Here is a 14,901-nt window from a genome sequence, read left to right on the forward strand (position 1 = left end):
AGGGTTATAGAGTTGCGGCGTCAAGTGGCTTGCGCATCTCAATGAGCCGCGTGCGCCAGGCGCGCACAACCTATTACGTTGCGCTGGTTTGCGATTTATTTTATACAAAGACGCGTTTTTAAAACTTCCATAACTATTGATTGTAAAGTCGAATTTAGGAGTGTGAGATATCATTGGAAATCTCTGGATGTCTACTTTACAATTCCGTTATAATTACATTGAAATCTGTTATGGATAAAAAGATATGGCCGTTAGAGTGCAAGGGTGTCGGTTTTAAGGCCCGATTTAGTGTTTTGATCATAACTTCTTCATTTTAGCTCAAAATTGGCCTTCTAATATACCGTTGGAAAGCTCTTTGACAGGGTATCCATTTGTAAAGCTTTGAACGAGATTTTGATTTTTTTTCATATTTTTGGCTTGGTTTTTCAACAATATAGGTTCCATCTGATCCAATCATTGCATTGGACGCATTTGGGTCCGTTATTAATCATGTTTAAACATGTATGAACATGTTTTAGGCCTAATCAGTAATAAAAAAAAGGCTCTGAGATAAATTGGTCTCAAATATGGGTCTTAACTTACTTCATAATTCTTTTCATAGTCCATAAACACTTCAACTTTGATCTAGCATGGAGAACGAATTTCTGTAACATCATCGCACTTCCTTTCGGGACAAGAGGCCAAATGTAGGTAATTAGGTGCAAGACATTTCATACAAGTTGGTTTTGGTTGTACTCAATGATATGAGTGATGGAGTCCTAACATGTCATGGTAAAGTGAATAAATTGTTGAGAGAGCATTAGATGTGACGATTTATTCAACCAAGAGTGGCTTGGAGCCATTAGAAAAGCGTTGCTTACCTTAGGAGATTAAATGTTAAGACAAGCCAAAGCATGATTAACCACTCTTTGTTTCTTTGGATCTTGGAATCGACTTATTCTCGCCAAATGGGGACAAATTTAATGTGCGGATAAGACGTTTAATAAGATTGAAAATTTGCATGAATACTTTTTAATTTTCAAACTTATTATGTTATATACTTGATAAATGGTTGTACTTTGCACTTATTTTTGTAGAATTCCCAAACAAACTATATTGTTTTCCATGATTGGTAAAGGAAATCTTTGAGAATGGTTCTCAAAGAAAGGAAAGGCAATTCTAAAAATATAATTCTCACAAATGACTTTTATAAGTCCGAAAGGACGGTTGGACATCATGTATTCAAAATACTAGGTAGTTTTGATAAACATGAAGTATTGAGTTGGAAACAAAAAATTGTCAATGCTTGTCAACCAAAATATCTTTTCGCTTTACAACTCATTGATGTATCAATTCAAGTACGAATTAAAGGAAAAGATGTAACTTTGTTATACGGCGCATTAGATGCTTAATTATGCCTAACAAATTATAAAAGTCATAGACTCATAAGGAAATGATTATGAAAGATTATGAGATAAAGTATGGTAAGAATTATAGGAAACGAGGAACATCGAAAAGGAATAAGATTCCATTTCTGCTAAAGAGTTCATGTTATTCTAATTAACTTAGCAAGTTATTATCTTCACGAGTATCAGATACTATTTGAGTGTTCCACTTTGAAAGTGACCTAAAACTATTGAATATAAGCTAAGTTATCGACTTACAAGCTTAGACTGAAGCAAGTGGTGCTACATCAGTTGTAAGGTCGTATGCTTTGTTTAAAGTCCTTTAAGCTAAGGCTGGAACAAATAAATGGTTATCGTGTTCCATAATCAGCAAACAATCCATTAACACACGGAAAGACACACATTCAAAGTAAAGAGCAATAGTTGCGAATTTATTTGAAAGGCATGGTTGTCTAAACCATGAGTCAAGTATGCTTGATTATAAATAAACATTTCCCTAACAAGAAAACTCACCAAGTTCAAATAACAGACATGATTTGTGTCCAGACATCTTTAGCAATGTCTCATTAACAAGAACGTACTCAAGGCTATATAGGCTCTTGATAGTTGATAGATTTGGAATCGTTCTAAGACAAGAAAGTCTTATTAGTTAAAAACCAACAAAGTAAAAAGCTATTGTTCTTGGTATAGACAATTGACTCCGAAAGTTAAAGAGGATTCAATTACTTCAACATTTCACGAGGAATTTGCATAAATATGGCTATATTCATCAAGTGTGAATAAACTTGATCTTGAATAGTTCAAGAGTTCAATGAAGTACAAAATCCATTTGGCAAGATATCAAAACGTCTAGATTAGATTGAGCGATGTTTGCTTGAGCCAAGCGTGACCATCACAAAGTTATGAAATTGAAAATATCATAATAACACCACATAGAACATAGTGTGTCTTCACGGAGACCTTGATGCCATTTAAAATGACTCGAACAATTATCGATCACACCCTTTCCTATAAAGTTCATACAGATTTGCACAAAAGACTAATGTTACCCTAAACAAAATGTCGGAGCTAAGAAAGGACACCATATTCAATTATGGATAGAATTAACTTCTAAAAGTATTTTCAAGTATATGTCTAAAACTCTTAGCCACAGTGGGAGTTCATTGGCTGAATGGGAGCTAAGTGACTCAATTGGAACTCACTGGCTTAGCAAGAGCTAGGTGGTTGAGTTGGATCTTAAATGGCTCATTAAAGGCTAAGATAACTCAAGTGGGAGCTAACTGTTTGTTTCACAACGAACTTTTACTTAAAGATAATATACATGTCTCTTTTGTAAGCTTTCAAGTGAGACTACGGGAGCTACCTCCATAACCTAAATGAGAACATAATGTTTGTTGTTCTAAGTAGTGTGTTTTGGGAAAGTACTACATTTCCAAAACGACAAGTGGGAGGAAAATGAACTCGATGACCATCGAGATTAGCAACAAACTAGAACTGAGAATCTCGAAAGACCTTAAAAGGACTTCACAAGAATACTTGATCAAGAATATTCAAAAGGACTTTACAAGTTCCTTAAAAGAGAATTTATTAATCACAAAACTTTTGAAAAGTTGGAGTAAGATCAAGATAATCAAAGGGCTTTGGAAGCGCCTTGATACTCAGTGTTTAATGCAATAACCTCATATAGGTATAGAATTCACCATAAGCTTGGATTGAATCCTATAAATTTTTTGTTAAGTTAGAAATAAACCTAAGACTTACAAGCATTCTATTTACTATTAGATAGTAAGGGAATAATGCCTTGTAAGATAGCTACGACAAATCCAAATTCCAAATAATAGTTCGAGGGCATAAGATCAGAAATAGACTCCATGTTTCAAAATCATTTTTAAAACTTGATTAGTTTGCATGAAGGGACACAAAGGTGTACAATCCGGTCAAAATCTGGGTGAAAGACCCATCGATTGCAAATAAGTTTTCAAGGAGAAAACTAATAAATGTGAAAATGTATATGCGTACATAGCTAGATTGGTTGAAAAGGATATAATTATATTCACATGAAGTTGATTTTAATAAAAACCTACTCACCAATCGGAATGCTCCAGTCTTTTCGTGGTTATTCTAGTAAAATTGCACTTATGAAATATGGCAAAATAGATACAAAAACAGCCTTCCTAAAATAGGATTTTGGAAGTGACTATGAAAATAGTCTTAGGGTTTTGAAAATGTAAATAACGCTAGATTTGAAAGCAAGCTCAAGAAATCCATTATGGGATTGAAGGAAGCATTGCATAAAGGAATTGGAACGTGTTTTCTCATAATGTTAATAAAAGGATTGACTAAAGAAGACATAGAAATTCTTATGAATAAGAAGTTATGTGGGATCAAGAGTCAATCTTGTAAAGTCCAATAAGAAGTTTATTAACTCTGTTGTAAATTAATTATCAAATGCTAAATGCTTAGATTTGAAAGTATTTTCGACAATGGACCAAGCAAAAGACGATACTCAGTACATATTGGGTATTAAGATATATTGTATAGACTTAATAAAATGTTTGAACGTGTAAAGGAATTTACCGTGTTAAAGATGAATTGAAGGACTTTGAAAGACTTTCGACCCGTATGTATAAAACTAAGTAAATGTTTAAAGTAAGTGTGAACTAGGCTAAATACTAAATCAAACAAGAAAGACACTAGTAGAGACTTTCAACAATATCACATAGCTAACAGTTTAGCAAGACTCAGTTAAACTGGATGAGCTAAAATATAACGTGTGTGGAAAAGATTTAGAATCATTCTACAATTAAATCCATCACATAAGCTATGATATGGAATTGTCACACAACTTACTTGCTTAGATCATGTGAAGTATGTATGTAGTACCAATCAACCTGAATTTATGTAATAGATCGTTAGATTATGGCTAAGGATATTCAAAGTACTTGGATAAGTAAAAGGATGAGTTCTTGACTAATAGAAGCGAATACAATTTGATAATTGATGTTGCAAGCACAAAACTTAACAAAGGATTAGATCTGAAAGGAATGGTGTCCTTCGAACAAGTGTATTATTCCGATAGGGGGTTCAGAATTATTAGAAAGCTAATTATTCAGTGAGAGCAAGTGATCGGAATGCCTGAGTAGAGGCCGTTACCGATAAGTAATATTATTGTATAATTAATATTACAACTTAATCTTTACTAAACCCTTCGAGTCACACCCAAAAAACTAACGAGCCGAAGCGACAAATTAATTAGGAATTAGTTAATGAGTCGACCGAGTAATTAATATTTAGACGTCGGAAATTCGAGTTTGGAGCGTTGAAACCGAGTGTTGGAAGTCGAGTCAAAAAAAGTAAAAAGACGAGACGTGAAAATAATAGTAAATCAACAATGAGAAAAATACCCCTAGCATTGGAATACCGAGTGCTAGAGGCATAGCCGAGCTAGCAGCCCGCACCAAGTGCGGGGCTTGCTAGCAAGCCGTGGCATGCTAGCACGCTGCAGCTAGCAGCCCGCACTAGGTGCGAGGCATGCTAGCAGCAGGCCTCGGCAGCAGCAGCTCGCACGCAAGTGAAAAGGCCTACTAGCCGAGGAAGCTAGCAGCAGCTCGCACCTTGCTTGCGAGGCCTGCTAGGCCAAGGCATGGACATCAACGCTGGCAGCCCACAAGGGGTGCCTTGGTGCCAAAGTGGGCTGCCATGTGGCGCAAAATAAATAGGAGTTGGGGCATTGAGGTTGCCAGTTATGGGAGAGGGAGTGGGGAGGTCCCCCCCCTCCTCCAAATGGTCCTCACCTACTCCTTAATGAGAGTTTGTCACTTGTTGATTTATTACTAGTATGATTATTAATTTTATTTTACCTTTAAAATTAAATGGGATAATCAAATTCTCCCACATTGATGGGAGAGCTTTTCACACTCTTGCATTTCCCTATAAGTACCCAACTTAGGGTATTGGGAAAAGCATTTGAGTAAGAGTTAAAAAAGACATCACCATTGTGAAAACCTTTGAACTCATAAATTACTCGGGTTTTGGTCGGGCCTTGCTAACTTCATGGATTTAGACCCTTGCCGGTGGTCGGGTTGTGGATGGACTTCCGTTAGAGGTCGTCGTACTTTAGAGACTTGCTTTCGAATTAAGAGCCTCTTGAGATCGAGCAAAGCACGCATCAAACGTATAATTACTATCCTTATCATGCCATTAAGTTAATTATGCTTTATGGTTTTATTTATTCCGAGTGCGATCTTGTTTTAGGTTTGCTTCCGCGGTGAGTCGTACTCACCAAACCCTAACAGCGGTATCGAAGCCTCGCTCGTTTATTTTTAAAATCATATTATTTCAAGGGGTCTTTATGGCTTAATTTTTCTAGTTTTAAGTTGCTAATTAGATTAGTAGCTAGGTTTATTAATTTTAATCCCGTATTAGAGATGACTTCAGCTCCCGAACCCAGATTTTCACCCAAAATAGTGAATTTTGAGTGGAAAAGGTGTTTTGGAAATGGTTTTACCCTTTTAGAATTGTGTTTTTAGCCAGAAAACGACTAGAAATGCACTTTTCGAGGGATTTTTTATTTTGACGAAAACTTTTAAGTCTTTATAACCTTGAAAATTCATTGCATATTTATGGTGGTTATGTAATCGGTTCATTCCTTACTTTATATGCAATTTTAAACCTCTTTATGCATGATTACTTTGTAGTAATTTGTGTTTGAAAGTTTGGTTTTATTTTTTCACATTATTGCAAACTAATTGCATTGAGTAAGAAATCTTTGTTCTTTGAGACTTCTAAGTACTAAAGATTCAATCTTTAATTATGTTAAGTGATTGAAACTTTGAGTTACTAAATTCCATGAATTTTTGTTGAACTTTGTTGATTTAATCATTTTTAAGTTGATTGTAATCATAAAATTTGAAACTTGTGATAGAAATTTGTTTTATCTTCATATTGAAAGATATAATTTTGGAAGGATTCACAAGTATTAAAGTTGGAATTTTTATTGAATTTGTGTTCATTTTTCTAACTCCTTTTTACTTTGTCAAAATCTCAAGATTAATTTAATTAATTAAATTAATAGTGAGTGATTGCCCTCATTATTTTATTTCACCAAGTTAAACCAATTTTATTAAAGAATGGTTCTTGGAAATAATTTTGGTTTTGTGCACTTGGATGAATTTATTTAAGTTAGACTTGTTATTTTCATTTTTCCTCAATAAATTAATTAATTCTAAAATTAATATAGAATTAATTAAAAATGTCACACAAAATAGGGAAATTAACCCAAGGCATGAGCACACTAATCGAGGCCTAAGAGCCCCAAGCATGCACTCGGCCAGCCGGGCTGCTCACAGCCCACATGGGGCTGCCGAGGCTGCTGGGCGCCTCGAAGTGGTGCGTGTGTGCGGGGGAAGCTGTTGTGCGGCACCATGGCAGCCGAGGCAGCTGTATGGTGCGGTAGCAGCTTTCTGTTGTGCGCGCACCATGCGTGCAGCCTTGTGGCTAGCCGCGGGTAAGCCGTGTATAGTGCATGCATTGAGCATGTATGTGTGCGTTGCTTGGTACATAAGTAAGTGGTAATATGCGTAGACATTGCTTGCAAAGCAATATGCTGCAATGAGCTCGTGCAACATGGCCGAAATGGGCCACGACTTGGTGTGTGAAAGTTCGCTGATGTGAGCGGTGTAATGCCTAGCGACATTGTGACCCACTCCCACGTTCCTTGAGCATCATTCGGTTGTGCGAGTTGTGAGCATTCCAAGTCTTAGTGTAGGCACTTGGATATTTTGGACTACGTAATTTTTGCTTAATTTATCGTTTTAATTATTTTAATTATTTTGTTTTATTTAATTAAAATTTTGGAGGCTAGGCCTCGATTTTTTGAGCGGCATTGGCAAAATTTAATTTTGGCAAAATTTTTGGGTTTTACCGGCTTAATTAATTATATTAATTATGTTGGATGCGAAATTCAGTGGGAGCTTCAATTATTAATTGCGCTTATTTACATATTCGGTTAAAATAACTTTGACTAGTTTTAATTAGGTGTGTTAATCGGATTGACCACCTAGATTATTTACTAGTTATAGCGTGTTTATGCATTTTTACTTGTTTTATAGTTGTAAAATGCATGGGCCATTCACAAACAGTGAATGAATGAATGGACTGTATATTCTCTCACAAGTTTTATAAAATGGCAACTAGTGGGGCCCGATTAGGATAGAAAATACGGACTGCGATCCGTGATGTATTTTTGTAAATCTAAATACGGTCTACGTACCATTGAGTATTTTTGTACCTTAATATTTAGATTAGTCCTAATCATAAATACTAGTAGTTGCATAATCTTGGTCAAGTCTTGAAGACGGAGTTTCTTAGAAGAAGAATCCATGAAGTTGCAAAAGAATACCTTTTGAAGACTTGAAGAATTCAAAGGGTCATACTAGTTGTCAATATGCATCAAAATGCTTATGCTTTACATATTTATGATCATTTATATATGAATTATATGTTAGATGCATGTTTAGGATTTCGAATGTTGTGATGATTAATTAAGTTCACTTAAATCAACCAACATAGAAACCCTAGGCCCCTAAAATATTGAGTGAAATTGCCATTACAAAACAACACTTATCGGCCTATTGAGAGTAGTGATGGGCTACGCCAAAGTGAGGCATCACTATTACTCCTAGACTCATAAGGCATACCGGGTATGCAAGTTGGTTTTGGTTGTACTCAACGATAAGAGTGATGGAGTCCTAACATGTGGTGGAAAAGTGAATAAATTGTTGAGAGAGCATTAGATGCGACGATTTATTCAACCGAGAGTGGCTTGGAGCCATTAGCAAAGCATTTCTTACCTTGGGAGATTGAGTGTTAAGACAGGCCAAAGCATGCTTAACCACTCTTTGTTTCTTTGGATCTTGGAATCGCCTTATTTTCACAAAATAAGGACAATTTTATGTGTAAATAAGAGGTTAAATAAGCTTGAAATATGCATGAATTAAATTAAATCTTATTTAAGTATCATGAATGGTTTTTCATTAAAATTCTTTCAATTTTAGAATCATGACTTCAAACAACTCAAATAATTAATTTTCATTGTGCTCAATTAAAGTTATTAAAATCGGGATTCTCCTTTGAATCGGAAGGGGCTATAAGAATCAAATCGTAAAATCAAATCGTAGAATCGTAAGATTCTACCGACATGCATAATCAAGATGTCAAATATAAATTTAATTAAATATATTGAAATTAAGAGTTTAAAACCTAATTATTGATAGATAATAGTTATTTAACCATTAAGCAATCAATACTTGACAATATATATTTATAAAAACCTATATAAACATGTTTTTTACTTGTAAGGATTTCGCTAGTTCAGAAAAATATGTAAAATCAGGTAGAATTGTAAATCGAATCGTATGATATACATGAATCGTAAAATCGTAAGATTCTAAGATTTAAATCGGGATTTTAATAACAATACGCTCAGTCTTCGACAAGGAGAAGTTGAGTGGGCCAAATTTTCTTAATTGACAAAGAAACTTGCGAATTGCTCTCATACAAGAGCAAAAGGAATATGTCCTTGATGAGGAAATGCCCGAGGCTCCCAATGAGGAGGTGACTCAGGCTGCCCTAAATCGGTGGCAAAGTTCTAATCGACATGTTAAATACATCAAGTTGGCCACAATGTCTCCCGAGCTTCAAAAGACTTTCGTTGAGAAGGAGACATCTTTTGAAATCATTTCTGAGCTGCAGAATATGTTCCAAGAGCAGGCCCGAAATGAGAGGTTTGAAACCCACAGATAGATCCTTGAGAGAAAGCTCAAGAAAGGAGAGGTAGTCATCCCACATGTACTCAAAATGATAGGATTATTTGAGAACATGGGAAGGCTTGATGCAAGGTATTCAACCGAGATGGCAATTGCCATCATTCTCCACTCGCTGCACAAAGGCTATGATCAGTTCAAGATGAACTATAATATGCACAACATGGAGAAAACCCTCACTGAGCTTCATCGTATGTTGAAGCAAGCCAAGCAAACGCTCATGGATGAAGGAAAACATGATATGCTCATGGTTAAAAAGGGCAAGCCGTTCAAGCGCACGGGCAAAAAGAAGAAAGGCTTCAAGGGGAAAGGTAAGAAGAACTTTCCGCCTAAGCTGAAAGCTACCAAGGACAACAAGGAAAAGAAGGTAGCATCTTCTAAATCTAATTTCGAATGCTTTTATTGTAAGAAGAAGGGACATTAGAAGAGAGATTGCCTCAAATTCAAGGAAGATAAGAAGAACGAAACCATTACTTCTGAATCCGGTATAATCGTTATAAACTTAAAATTTACTAGCTCAACATCATGGGTTTTAGATATCGGATATGGCTCACACCTTTGTTCCATTCTCTGGGTCTAAGGAACATTAGGAAGCCAGCGAAGGGAGAGGTTAAACTCCGGGTCAGCAATGGAGTCAGAATTGCAGCCGTATCAGTAGGAACTCTTAGTTTGTCTTTGCCCTCTGGGCTTGTTTTGGAACTTAAAATGTTGTTACTATGTTCCTAACATTACCAAAAACAATGTTTTAATTTCAGCGTTGGACGCCAAAGGTTTTGAAATTCGAGTAAAGGACAATGAATGTTCGTTTTATCTCGATAATGTTTTATATGGCATTGCACATTCTGAAAATGGTCTTTATGTGCTTTATTTAGACAAACAAGTTTATATTGTGAATAATACTACCAAAAGAGCTAAGACCATGGAGTCAAATTAGACTTACTTGTGGCATTGTTATCTTTGACACATTAACATTAAACGCATTAAGAAGCTTCTACAAGAAGGCGTTCTTGACTCTTTTGATTTAGAATCTTTTAAGAATTGCGAAGGATGTTTACTAGGCGAGATGATAAAGCAACCATTCTCCATGTTGGGAGAAAGGGCCGGTGACTTATTGGGCCTAATATATACCGATGTATGTGAACCAATGAGTAAACCTGCAAGGAATGTTTATCGATATTTCATAACCTTCACAGAAGACTATAGTAGATATGCTACCTATGTTGCATAAATCTGAATCGTTTGAAAAGTTCAAAGAATTTCAGGGTGAAGTTGAAAATTAGCTTGGCAAGAAAATCAAAGCCCTTCGATCAGATCGAGGTGGTGAATACTTGAGCCAAGAATTCGATGACCACTTGAAAGATGATGGCATACTTTCAAAACTAACACCTTCAGGAACTCCACAATGTAATGGAGTATCTGAACAGAGAAATCAAACCTTTTTCGACATGGTACAATCAACATGGGTCTTAGTGATCTTCCTATCTCTTTTTGGGGACACGTACTTCGAACTGCGGCACTAACACTGAACCGTGCTCCACCAAAAGCTGTTGAAAAGACTCCATACGGGTTATGGACGAAGAAACCTCCTGGGTTGACTTTTCTAAAGATATGGGGATGCAAAGCATATGTCAAGAAATTGATTTCTGACAAACTTCATCCTAAATATGATAAGGTTTACTTTGTGGTCTACCCAAAAGAAACCAAAGGGTATTACTTCTACAACAAATTGGAGAACAAAGTGTTTGTTGCTCACGATGGTGTCTTTTTGGAGAAGGAGCACCTTTCCAAAATGACAAGTGGGAGGAAAATCGAACTTGATGAAGTTCGTGAGGATGAGAACAAAATCAAAATGACAGTCAAAGTGCTCAAACAACATCTGTTGACGAAGGTCAAAGTGATAAAACATATGCAAAGACAAACAAAAAATGCAAACGCTCAGTCCATTACCCTACGTAGGTCTCAGATGCCGAGATCTCAACCTGATAGATATCTTGGTTTAGTATTAACTGAGAATCAGGACATCCTGATCATGGACGGGGATGAACCGACAACCTACAAGCAAGCGATGGCAAGCACCGACTCTACTAAATGGCAAGAGGCCATGAGATTTGAAATGGATTCCATATTTGAAAATCAAGTCTGGGACTTGGTTAACTTACCCGAAGGTTACACACCTATTAGATGTAAGGGGATTTTCAAGTTGAAAACCGACATAGATGGAAATGTATTTATTTACAAAGCTAGATTGGTAGCAAAAGGTTATAGACAAGTTCATGGTATTGATTACGATGAAACCTTTTCTCTTGTCGCAATGCTTAAATCCGTTCGGATCCTCCTACCGATTGCTGCATATTACAACTATGAAATATGGCAGATGAATGTCAAAATCGCCTTCCTAAATGGTATTTTTGAAGAAACTATGTATATGACACAGCCTGAAGGTTTTATCGATCAAAACAACGCTGGAAAGGTATGCAAGCTTAAGAAATACATTTATGGATTAAAGCAAGCAAGTAGAAGTTGGAATCTGTGATTTGATGAAGCCAACAGTAAGTTTGGTTTTATCAAGAATCCAGAAGAGTCTTGGGTTTACAAGAAGGTAAGTGGGAGTGACATCGCCTTCCTAGTCTTATATGTCGATGACATATTACTCATTGGAAACGACATTCCGTTTTAAGAGTCTGTAAAGGCTTGGCTCGGAAAATGTTTTTCAATGAAAGACTTGGGAGAGGCTCAGTACATACTAGGCATCAATATCTATAGGGATATATTGAAAAGGATGATAGGATTAAGTCAAAGTACCTATATAGATAAGGTTCTATCTCGATTCCAAATGGAAGGGGCCAAGAGAGGTCACCTACCCATGTCACATGGCATAACCCTAAGCAAGAAGCAGTGTCCAAAGATACCTGATGAGCAAGAAAGGATGAATTAGATTCCATATGCTTTGCTAATTGGATCGATCATGTATGTCATGATTTGTACAAGGCCATATGTATCGTATGGCCTGAGCGCTACGAGCCAATACCAATCAGACCCAGGAGAGGCGCATTGGACTACGACCAAGAATATCCTAGAGTACCTAATAAGGAACAAGGATAAATTCCTGGTCTATGGTGGCAGAGATGAATTGGTTGTTGAGGGTTATACTGACGCAAGCTTCCAAACAGACAGAGACAACATTAAGTCACAATCTGGGTACATATTCTGTCTCAATGGAGGAGCGTTTAGTTGGAAGAGTGTTAAGCAAAGCACAACTGCAGATTCTACAACTGAAGCCGAATACTTCGCAACATCTGAAGTAGCTAAGGAGGCAGTTTGCATTTGCAAGTTCATTGGTGAACTTGATGTTGTACCCTCCATCAAGGGTCCAATAAACCTCTACTATGACAACAATGGAGCTATTTCTTAGGCAAGAGAGCCAAGAGAACATCAGAAGGTCAAACATGTCTAGCGGCGGTTTCGCATGAATCGAGAATGGAAATCAGAATTTGTAAAGTTGGAACGGATGACAACGTAGCCAATCCATTGACTAAACCTTTGTCTTAAGTGAAGCACAACAAGCACGTTGAGGCAATGGGAATCAGGCACATCGGAGATTAGCTTTAATTTCCTTATTTTAGTGTTTTAATTAATTTTGGACAATTTTAATGTAGAACACTATGATGAACCATTCAGTTTTGGAGTACTTAAAATTTTCATGCGATTTAAATCACTCCATTGACTATTTCATTGTTGTCTAGAATTATATATTGATTCCATTCGACTTTTAGAACATTCAAAATAGGGTACCAAGACAATGTCTTGGATAAGGAAACACCTATTAAGTGAACGTTGAATATTATAATAAAAAATTATCCCTAATCGAGGTCACTTAAGCGATGGACGATTAATGACCACTTTAGATTAGTGTGTAGTTTGATTTTATAGCACCGTTTCTTGTGCTACAAGGACGTGATCATCATAAATCATTTACACATGTATTGGTTTAGAACCGTACTGGATCGACCTATGAAAATACTTTAAGAGATTAAAAAATTGTCATAAGTATATTTCTCATTATTGCTATGGGAACCTTTTTCCTCGACCATGGGTATTGTCAGTTCTCTTGTTTGAGTACTAGTCCACTTTGTTGTTGGTCAAACGTCTGTTGTACATGGAGATTATAACAACGACAAATGAGTAGCTAGGTCCTCTTAGTAAGATTAGCTACATTACAAGACATGAAATGTCTCCCTATTAAAAATAGGGAAAATGTCTTTGTTGTTTACAAGGCTTCTTGAAGAGCGAGACTGTAAAATGCATAGCCGTGCTCGGATGGATTTTAGAAATCACCTGTTTATTGACAATCGAACTTGGATTTCAAGAAACACTTCTAGACGTAATAAGGAAGACGAATAAATCTTACATTATAGTTCATGAAGAGGCATTAAGCGACATAGGAAAAGGGTTATATACTATCAGCTCACTTTTTCGGAAGGACAAGTAGGAGATTGAAAGGAATGGTGCCCTTCAAACTAGTGTATTATTCCAATAGGGGGTTCGAAATTATTAGAAAGACAATTATTTAGTGAGGTCAAGTGATCGAAATGCCTAGGTGGAGGTCGCTACCGATAAGTAATATTAATGTATAATTAATATTACAGCTTAATCTTCACTAAACCCAGGCATTATGCATTAATATTACTGATCGGAAGCGGCCTCCACCCAGGCATTCCGATCACTTGACCTTAATGAATATATATTTTCTTTCTAATAATTCTGAACCCACTATCAGAATAATACACTTGTTCGAAGGACACTATTCCTTTCAATCTCTCGCGTGTCCTTTCGGAAAAGTGTGCTTTTAGTGTATATCCCTTTTTCCTATGTCGCTTAATGCCTCTTCATGAACTATAAGATAAGATTTATTTGTCATCCTTATTACGTCCCAAAGTTTTTCTCGATTCCGAGTTCGACTATCAATAAACAAATGATTTCTAAAATCCATCCGTGCACGGCCATGCAATTTTACAGTCTCGCTCTATGAGAGGCCTTGTAAACAATAACGACATCTTCCCTTTTTTAGTAGGGGGACATTTCCAGTCTTGTAATTTAGCTTCCCTTACTAAGAGGACCTAGCCGCCCGAGTGATGTCGTTATAATCCCCTATTACGACAAACGTTTGACAATCATCAAAGCGGACTAGTACTCAAACAAGAAAGCTCACAATACTCATGGTCGAGGAAAAAGGTCCCGATAGCAATAATGAGAATTATACTTATGACGATTTTAATCTCTTAATGTATTCTCATAGGTCGATCCAGTATGGTTCTAAACCAACACCTTTGTAAATGATTTATGATGATCATGTCCTTGTAGCACAAGAAACCGTGCAATAAATCAAACTACACACTAATCTCAAATGGTCATTAATCGTCCATCGTTTAAATGACCTCGATTAGGGATAATTTTCGATTACAATATTCAATGTTCACTTAATAGGTGTTTTCCTTACCAAGACTGGTCTTGATACCCTATTTTAAATATTCTTAAAATTGAATGGACTCATTATTTAATCCCAAACCATAATTAAATAGAAATCAGAGTGATATAATTGTATGAAATTTTAAATTACTCTAAAACCTGAATGGTTAATCTTATGATAAATGTTTTTTCTGAATGTTTTAAGAGTATCACTCTTTATAAAACAC

Source organism: Chenopodium quinoa, unplaced genomic scaffold (genome assembly GCF_001683475.1).
Source record: "Chenopodium quinoa cultivar QQ74 unplaced genomic scaffold, ASM168347v1, whole genome shotgun sequence".
Taxonomy (NCBI): Eukaryota; Viridiplantae; Streptophyta; class Magnoliopsida; order Caryophyllales; family Amaranthaceae; genus Chenopodium; species Chenopodium quinoa.